The 9,759-nt window shown below is 36.1% G+C and overlaps 2 long non-coding RNA genes across 2 annotated transcripts; one reads left to right on the forward strand and one right to left on the reverse strand.

Annotated features, from left to right (window-relative positions):
- Nucleotides 1–2,200: 2,200 nt before the first annotated feature.
- LOC129239410 (uncharacterized) lies at nucleotides 2,201–2,868 on the reverse strand. Its single transcript, XR_008581838.1, has 3 exons — nucleotides 2,778–2,868; nucleotides 2,595–2,697; nucleotides 2,201–2,507 (listed from the first exon to the last, which is right to left on the reverse strand). It is a non-coding gene; the product is annotated as an uncharacterized LOC129239410 (long non-coding RNA).
- LOC129239411 (uncharacterized) lies at nucleotides 2,498–9,456 on the forward strand. The gene is made up of 3 exons (XR_008581839.1): nucleotides 2,498–2,580; nucleotides 2,668–3,253; nucleotides 9,161–9,456. It is a non-coding gene; the product is annotated as an uncharacterized LOC129239411 (long non-coding RNA).
- Nucleotides 9,457–9,759: the final 303 nt, after the last annotated feature.

Raw genomic sequence — 9,759 nt, forward strand, 5'->3', positions numbered from 1 at the left:
GCAGCACTTGGGGCAAGGACAAAGAACTGTTGCTTTCGACATTTAAGGCAATTGGCCGGCCGGTTCTAAACTATGCTGCGCCTGTCTGGTCGCCTGGAACTAGTGATTCGCAGTGGACAAAGCTTCAGACATGTCAGAATACCGCCATTCGGACAGCGACCGGGTGCCTCCTGATGTCACCCATACAACACCTACACAACGAGGCACAAATGCTCCCAGTAGCGGAGCACAACAAATTGCTCAGCAAGCAGTTCCTGCTGGGGTGTTACCGTAGGTTTCACCCCTGCAGACACCTGCTTGAGCCTGAGCCGCTTCCCAGGCACGTCAGGAGACACCTCCTCGACTACGCTGACGAACTCCAGGACAAAACTGACCGAGACCTACTGGACAGGACAGTATTCAGACAGTCAATAAACGACATTCACCGGGAGACCGTTACCACCTTCATGAACTCCCGTCCCGTGAATGCCGTAATCGGAGTCCAACCACCACCCATTGCAGATGAAGAGCTCCAGCTTCCCCGTGAGACACGTGTAACACTGGCACAATTACGTTCTGGATATTGTAGCAGGTTAAACTCCTACCTATCCAGAATCGACCCCGACATACCAAACACATGTCCGGCATGTGAAGGTACCCCGCACGACACTAACCACCTCTTCACATGCCCGCTTAATCAGACTCATCTAACCCCCCTCTCCCTCTGGACCCAACCTGTCGAAACAGCATATTTCCTGGGCCTACCCCTAGATGAGCTAGACGAAGACGAACGATGATATACCTACACTGACGGGGCTAACTATGCTGTTAAAAACAACAAACAACAACAACATTGTGGTTGGTTTAGTGTCACCAGCTTTAATGAATGCGCCTTGATACATACATCTACTGATATCTTAAGGAATGACTTGTGAAACTGGATAAATTCAAATCCAACTTCAGTCACATACTTTCTGAGAGGCAGATTAAAAAGTTGGAACACCCAACCAAACAATTCATTGGGCTTGGGGCGATATGGCACATTCAAAATCCAGAATTGGTACATGGATTAAGGGGTTATATAAAGATAGAAGGCCGAAAAAAGCGAATTTTACAAAATTTTTTGTGAGAAAACTTTTAACTTTATTCATCTTCAAATTTGTCACATATTATGTTACCTTTTAACTGTATTCTTAGACTTGGTATTAGTAAAAATATTTATTTGGAAAGGAGCTCCTGCAGTTCCTCTCAAAAAAGACGTTTTGCGGTGACTACTATATCTCTGAACTGGATTCTCCGAAATTGAAAAAGCAAACAGATTTCGAGAAAATAATGTTAAATCTAGTACTTAATCAAAGAAATAAGCAAAATAAAATTTTTTGACAAAATCTCGGTTATAAAAAATATTTATGGGCGAGAAAAAAACTTCAATTAATTGCTAAAAAATATATTTAAGAAGCTCGTTTTAAAATTTGAGACTAATCGGTTTAGCCGTTCGAGTAACCGATTTTAAAAACACCGTTTTGAGAAAAACGCGTTTAAAGTTTGAAAAACACTCTGAAAAAAATATTACCGGAGCGATATTATATTTTCTGTGTGTATTCTTAAATGTATGCATGTATGTACATTAGGGAAATAAAATTAAAAAAAAATCGTGTTTTTAAAAATTCTAACTGTATATAACCCCTTAACATATATGTAGGTTGGCAATTTTTTTATATTTTTAATCACCTTTTCAGAAAAGGGACTTACGCCTCTTTTTCCCTTACTTCCAAATTACATCAATGGATTAAAGGCATCAGAAATCAGTTGTCAAGTATTATAAAACCATGTATTATGAATAATGGCAACAACTAACCTTTGTATGTATGTATGTATGTATGTATCAAAATAAAAAACGAAAAAAAAATTAAATTTTCTACTTATGAATCAACCCGAAGTTTAACCCACTTGAAACTTGCACTCTGTACTACCGAACTGTGTAAAATCATAGTCATGCCATACTAAAATTGAATGGGCTATAAAATAGCAGACTCAAAATTTTTCTAAAAAATTCTGACTAGAAAGGTTTGAAACTTTAATGAAAACTTGCTAAATTTGTATGCAATTTTTCATAATTTTACACCAAACACAAAGAACTTCAATAGTTAAATAATATTTCATACATAAGTGTGTCTATAAAATTCTCATATATATACATATGTACATACTTGTGCATGTATGAACAGGCTTTTATTTACATATTTACATAGGCGTATCGTTAAAACCCACAGTAAAGTCAATATGAAGAAAGCGTTCAGTTTGCACTTAATTTCAACAACCGTCATCGCCTACGAATTCATGTCATCAGATCTTCGACAACGTTGGTACAACATACATGTATACATACATACATACTTCAAAATTAATTTGCTTTAGTAAATATCTAAAAATTTACTACTTTAAGAAACTGGAATACCTATAATCAAAATCATCATAAAAAACTGTAACGCCCCCAGAACGCCGATAAAATTGTGTTGGCGGCATCGCTAAAAAAGAGAAGAAAATAAAGTTTCTTGATTAGCAGCACTAAAATGTAGCAGCAGTGGAAATTGGTGAATGGTAAATGTACATACATATTTACATATAATTTTTGTAGAAAAGTGCAATTATTTCACTGTTTAATCAAGCAAATTGCCATATTTACAGCACAAAATCGAAGGCAGCGCCTACGCCTGCCTGTGAAATTAAGAGAATTAAAAAGGGCGAACATTCTGCCAACTGGGTTGTGCGGTATATATGAGTATATTCATACATACATATGTATGTATATATCTACAAGAGAAAGGGTGGCGCGGCGGCAAGTGTAGAGCAGAAAACATGTTGCGCAAGCAAACAGCACGAAAATATAAGAAAAACAAAAAACGAAGCATCAGACAAAAATGACGGAAGTGAAAAATAAAATGCAATAAAAAGAGAAAAATCCACGCGCACACTAGCCGTCTGTTGTTGAAATACTGATAGCAAATTAAACGGGGCCTCTCAGCTGGTTTCATAAAGTGGTTGTTGCTCGCCCGTTTGTCTGCTGGCGTACTGGCGTACTGGCGTACTGGCGTACTGACGAGCCGACTGCTTGACTTTGTGACTATTAAAGGGCAATGTGGAACGTGTGGAGGGGTGCAGACAAAGTGAATTACACAGAACAAAGTTGGAATGCAAGAGAAAACGAAGGAAAAACGAATAAATCAACTGGTTAGATATTACAAAAATGGGCAGAATCGCTGATACTTTACGGGTATGTATTCGACGACTACGTAAAACGCGTAAGTATTTATGGATGTATTCCATTTATATACATATATAAGCATACATACATACATAAGTCATAAGTTGTGTGCCGATCAATGCCGTCGCGTCATAGTGAAAGCAGACGGTCGTTTCCAATTGGGTACGTGGTGGAGAAAAATTTGCAGCTGCCGTCGGAGGTTTGCATTGCGAGGCTTCTGTAGCCCTCTCCCACCGCTATGGTTCTAAAGTAAAGTATTATAGTATACATACGTAAATATGTACAATACATATGTATGTAGATCTAGTATAGCAAAATGTACATACTTGTAGATATGTAAAGAAGTGTCTGTCTAGCGTTTGGAACTTGAACTATCGATTTTTTTGAATTTGACAGCTGAAATGACATTCATGATGTACCAGAAACTTAATGTGTGGTAAGATATTTACTAAAGGCGCATGATAAAATTGGAGAAAATTAAAAACGAATACCATAATGAATGTTGAATATTCAGCCAAAAAGATGATGCTAATTGCCCACCAAGAAGCAGTGAGTCGACTCCATTCGACTATTTTTTATGGAGTGTCATCAAGAATAAAAATTACGTCGACCATCCAGAGAATATTGAAATGTTTTAACATGAAATGAAACTTAAGTATGCTGCAACGAGTCCAATCTACAATAAAATACTTAGGACTATGAGGAATGTACTGTGGTAAATACCTTATGCTGATATTCACGGGTATCTTAAGGTCGATACAAATGGCGTGACAATAAAAACGCAAGCAGACGCCACATACGCAGGTTACTGACACACACAAATGATGAGAAGGTTCCCAAATGTAGAGAAACATGGTCAAAGACAGCTTAAAAGGGATACATCAATAGAACAGGCATGATAAAGGATTTTCCAATAAGAGGTGTTATTTTGATATTCAAAGAAAAATGCTATTTTTTACTATAAATGATCAGATGTTTATCTATACTAATATTATAAAGAGGAAAACTTTGTTTGTTTGTTTGTTTGGTTGTAATGAATAGGCTCAAAAACTACTGGACCGATTTTAAAAATTCTTTCACCATTCGAAAGCTACATCATCCACGAGTAACATGGATTATATTTTATTTTGGAAATAGGGCTCGAGATATAGGTCAAAACGTGGACCCGGGTAACCTTTGGTTGTGTATGTACAATATGGATATCAAATGAAAGCTGTGGATAAGTGCTTTAATACGGGTTAATTTTCATACCTATTTATGACTAAGGTCTCGAAATATATGCCAAAACGTGGACCCGCCGTGTCTTTCAACCGAATTAAACCAAACTTACACACATTGTGAAGTAGGTATTGAAGATGATTTCCGTATAGTTTGCATACCTATTGGTAGATAGGGTCTCGAGATATAGGTCAAAACGTGTATGTACAATATGGGTATCAAATGAAAGCTGTTGGTGAATGCTTTAGTACAGAGTATTTTTCATGCCGCTCCGTGACTGGGGTCTCGAGATATAGGTCAAAACGTGGACCCGGGTAACCTTTGGTTGTGTATGTACAATATGGGTATCAAATGAAAGCTGTTGATAAGTGCTTTAATACGGGCTAATTTTCATACCTATTGATAACTAGGGTCTCGAAATATATGCCAAAACGTGCACCCGCCGTGTCTTTGAACCGAATTAAACCAAACTTACGCACATTGTTAAGTAAGTATTGAAAATGGGTTTCGTAAAGTTTGGTTGTAATTCGGAGCACTGGCAACGGGTACAGCGTTCTTTTGAACCAGCCATAATGTCGCTTACTTTTTTAACGCTTGGGGCGGAACTGAACTGTCAAATTGACAGTGTGAGTTACAATGTGTCAATATTTCTTTCTGATTTGGATGCCATAAGGAAAAAACGTAAGTGCAACATGTAAAAATTGTTTGAGAATTTTTTTGGAGTGGATTTTGGAACAGTGAATAATTTCTTATGAAATTTGAGAATTTAATGTGAAATCCGAATGAAATTATGTGTTCGTGGAAAAAACATTTTTTTTCGTTTTTTTTTTTTTGAAAAATCTAAATGGATAATGGTTATAAAAGCTCCAATGCTTAATAAAACATATAAATTGAAACGAAAAATTCATGGATGATCAGGAAAAAAGACGATTGTTTATTCATATGCGGTGATTTGAAATTTAAAAACAATCTTCTTTTTTCCTGATTTTCAATTTATATTTTATATTTACTCAAAAACAAATAGAAAAACAAAAAATATTGTTTATGCCAAAGCGCTTGAATAAAGAATAAAGAAACAAATAATATGAAAATCATATATTTTCTGTTCTAAACCATATCTATTCTATTTTAGTGTGCCCAGCGAAGGGGGTCGGGTTTGCTAGTTTCATTATAAAGAGGAAGGTATGCCGCACAGGACAATATCCTTTTCATGAAATTTTCTTTGATGTCTTGAATCGACCCTGGGCTGTTGGCGTAGATCTTCTCTTTCACGTGGTCCCAAAGAAAAAAGTCACAAGGTGTTAAATCACAAGGTCTCGGTGGACAATTGTGATCACTTCTTCGAGAGATAACATGGTCCGGCAACTTTTCCCGTAATAGATCAATGGTTTCGTTGCTTGTGTGGCACATAGCGCCGTCTTGTTAAAAATAAACGATATCCAGATCAATATCATCCAATTCCGGCCATAAAAAAACGTTAATCATCTCTCGATAGCGCAATCCTATTCAAAATAACACCTGTTATTGGAAAACCCTTTATATGAAGTCTAATTGTGAATTTAATCTGCAAAATTTTTCCTATTCCCTCTTGTTTATTTTGTTAAATGATTTTGTGAGCAATGGACCTTCGACTCTTCACTCTTTCTTCCAATTTTTTTCCTTATTAATCAAATTACTTATTGTCTCGCGACAGGTGTAATATTTTATGGGAGCAAATACAAATGAAAAACAAAATCGTGAATTAGAAGAAAAATGGCCAAAGAACTGAAAATATCGCAAGACAGCATTCGACCCATATTGCAAAATGAGCTCAAGGTCAAGGCTTACAAGTTCTAAAAAGCACACGATCTTTCACCCCAGCAAAAAAAAGTTCGGTGCGAAAGAGCAAAGGAGTTGTTTCGCTTGCACGAACGTGGCGAATTTCCTAACATTGTGTTTTCTGACGAAAAAAAATTCCCAATTAAGCAGTTCATAAACATTCAAAACGATCGTGTTTACTTGACCGAACGCTCATACGAGAATTCGAGCCTACGTATGGCCACTCGAAGCAATTTCCCATCGCAAGTAATGGTTTGGGTCGCAGTGACCGCTGATGGCCTCTCTCCAATCATTTTTATCGAGCCTGGTGTCAAAGTGAATGCGACTTATTATCGGGAAAATGTTTTAGAAGCTGTTTTAGAGCCGTGGACACGCAAACATTTCGGTCGTAGAGCATGGACGTTCCAACAGGACTCGGCACCGTCTCATAAAGCTCGTGTGAACCAAGAATGGTTAAAAAAGGGTTGGTGTCGAAATTCTGTATGTACAAAATTCTAAAAACAAAATTCTGCCTTTTTAAAATTCTGCTTTTTTAAAATTCTGCTTTTTTAAAATTCTGCTTTTTTAAAATTCTGCTTTCTAAAATTCTGCTTTCAAAATTCTGTATTAAAATATAATGTTAACAATGTTAAAGAGGTAATGTAATTATTTAATTTATTATTATTATTATTTTTTATTATTATTCGAGATATTAAATAAAAAATAATAATAATAATTTTTTCTTCAGTTTCGATAGAATCCACAGTATTTTTGCGTAGAACTCCTTTTCGCATGGGCGGCCTTCGGCCGCGCTTCAAAAAAGTAACCCTCATCAGTCCAACTCCGGCTACGCAATCCACCGTATTTTTGCGTAGAACCCCTTTTCGCGTGGGCGGCCTTCGGGCACGCTTCAAAAAAATAACCCTCATCAGCCCAACTCCGGCTACGCAATCCACCGTATTTTTGCGTAGAACTCCTTTTCGCGTGGGCGCCCTTCGGCCGCGCTTCAAAAAAATAACCGTCATCAGTTCAATTCCGGCTACGCAATCCACAGTATTTTTGCGTAGAACTCTTCTAAAAAAAACGAACAGCTGCGAAGAATTGTTAAGAAAGGAAATGAATTAAGTCACACTACATATTTAAAAAGAATTCCAAAAAATATTGTAATTGGCTAAACTAAAATATTGTTATCGCTTAAACATATACATATGTATATTTATGGAATAAATGTTTATTTTGTTACTTCTTGTATGACGAAAATCACAAAACTTGAATAAAGCAGAATTTTTCGCATTAAACATATCGCGCTAAAGTGAATATATGTTAAAATTGCAATCATTTTTGAACAATTTTGTCTTTGAAATCAATAAAAACTAATTTCACACAAAAAAGTTATGGTATTTTGAATAGGTAACACTTCATATCGTTCACCCTGTACACATATTATGTTACCTTAGAACTGTATTTTAAGACTTAGTATAAGTAAAAATATTTACGGCTGATTTCCGTGAGCTCCTCTCAAAAAAGACGTTTTGCGGTGACCACTATATCGCTGAACTGGATCCTCTGAAGTTAAAAACCCGAACAGACTTAAAGTTTGCCGTGTTCTTTCAAGTTCTCTGAATCGCCTTTTCAAATTTGCGTGTAACTTCGCAAATATTTATCAGAACGATATTGAATTGTCAGGGTGTATTCTTAAATATAAGTGCATTCAGAAAAAAAAAATCGATTCTTTGAACCTTAAACTAATTTAATAGCTTGCACTTGGTCACTGTCATTCATCGACTTCAGAGTTGCAGTAAGATGGGTCGCTTCCTATGCCAAGCAGATTTATTGAACAAATTCCGGGTTATACCACAGAATTTGAGGCGTTACTTACTCGGAGTGTGCACATGCAATGAGTTGCTTCTCAAACCACACAGGAGCTCTAAACATTATTTGGTTTTCGACGACTCCTGCCAAATGTTTCCTTCACGTTGTTATGGCACTGTAGCGGTAGTGATGCCGCCGTGGCTGAGGAATGTTTCTCGTCCATATTCCAGATGCGCTTTGAAGGACAAGGAAGAAGGTCAACGAAGACCACGGTTAGTTTTCTAATATACTAAATTTTATTTATGGAATTTAATTGAGTGAACAAATTTGAGAAAGCAAATAAATAAATTACAGATATTTCAGATTCGTAGAAATAAAGACAAATTAAATACATTGTAAGTATATTTGCTTAAACTGAGAATTTATATACTACGTACATTCACAAAATCAAGTGGTTTAAATATTTAAAATTGAGTAGGTGAAATATCAACTTGAATTTCATCAAACAATTTAAAGGATATGTGAAAATGTGAGAGTAATTAAATTTAGAGAAAATGTGTGAAAATCATTCGAAATACCCTCGTTCACCCTCGCTGTATTACTCAATCTAAAAATAAACTATAAAAACTAGTATTTTTTTAACACATACTTGTTATACGACATTAAATTGACTGATAAGCATCGAATTAAATCTGTGTATGTTACATACCTGGACACATGCACATTTATTTGCATTACTAAGCTAAAATGCAATTAAATGATAAAGCTGATGAGCTTTATTTTGATAATTCATATCTGTTAATCGTTGCATATATGTATGTGTAGGAATGTTTGCGCTGGTATTCAACACTTAAATTTAAATATTTAATCAACTGATTAAGTTGCTTTGTTACTATAAAGGGCTCGCTGTTTGAATCCCGTAATTGAAGCTCTTACAATGTTGGAATAGTTCAAATGCGCAATTTTTATAACTGATTACATGTAATCATATACATTTTCGAAGTATTGTATAACTGAATATTCTTTGGCCTGACAAGAGTATAAAAATGCACGCAAGTGTTATTAACACCCCCATCTCGCCTTTTTCAGATATTCCATATGATGTATATGCCGTATTCCAAAGATATCCACATAGCAGCTGCTACAACAACGAGACGTCGATTCCGTTACCTCAGACTGAGATGTTTCACCACTTAGAAAAAAGGATGTTTCCCCAATTAGCAAAATCTGAGTTACAGCTGGCTTCCTTATTGTCTAGCATCTCAAGCACTGGGTAGCTGCGTTTTTCGGTCTCGATTAATTTACGTTAACGTTGCCAAACAGCTATAAATAAGCGCACCATCAACTAAAAGCTGTGTTGTTATTGTGGTTATAACCAGGTAAAAGCTTTTTTTATAGCGGTAGGCACTAGGCAGGCAATGGAAACCTCCGAGTGTATTTCTGCCATGAAAAAGCTCTTCATTTGCCGTTGAGCTTAAGCCGTCGGCTTAAGTCTGTAGGTCCCTTCATTCGTGAAAAAACATCAAGACGCACGTCACAAATAGGAGGAGGAGCTCGGTCAAACATCCAAAAAGGCATATACTTTTTATATTCCTATGATGTAAATGCCGTATTCCAAAGATATCCACATACAAATAAATCAATCGTTAAAAAATTAATCAAAATATCAAAAAATTAGTCCTTAATTT

The sequence above is a fragment of the Anastrepha obliqua genome, chromosome 2, assembly GCF_027943255.1.
Source record: "Anastrepha obliqua isolate idAnaObli1 chromosome 2, idAnaObli1_1.0, whole genome shotgun sequence".
NCBI lineage: Eukaryota > Metazoa > Arthropoda > Insecta > Diptera > Tephritidae > Anastrepha > Anastrepha obliqua.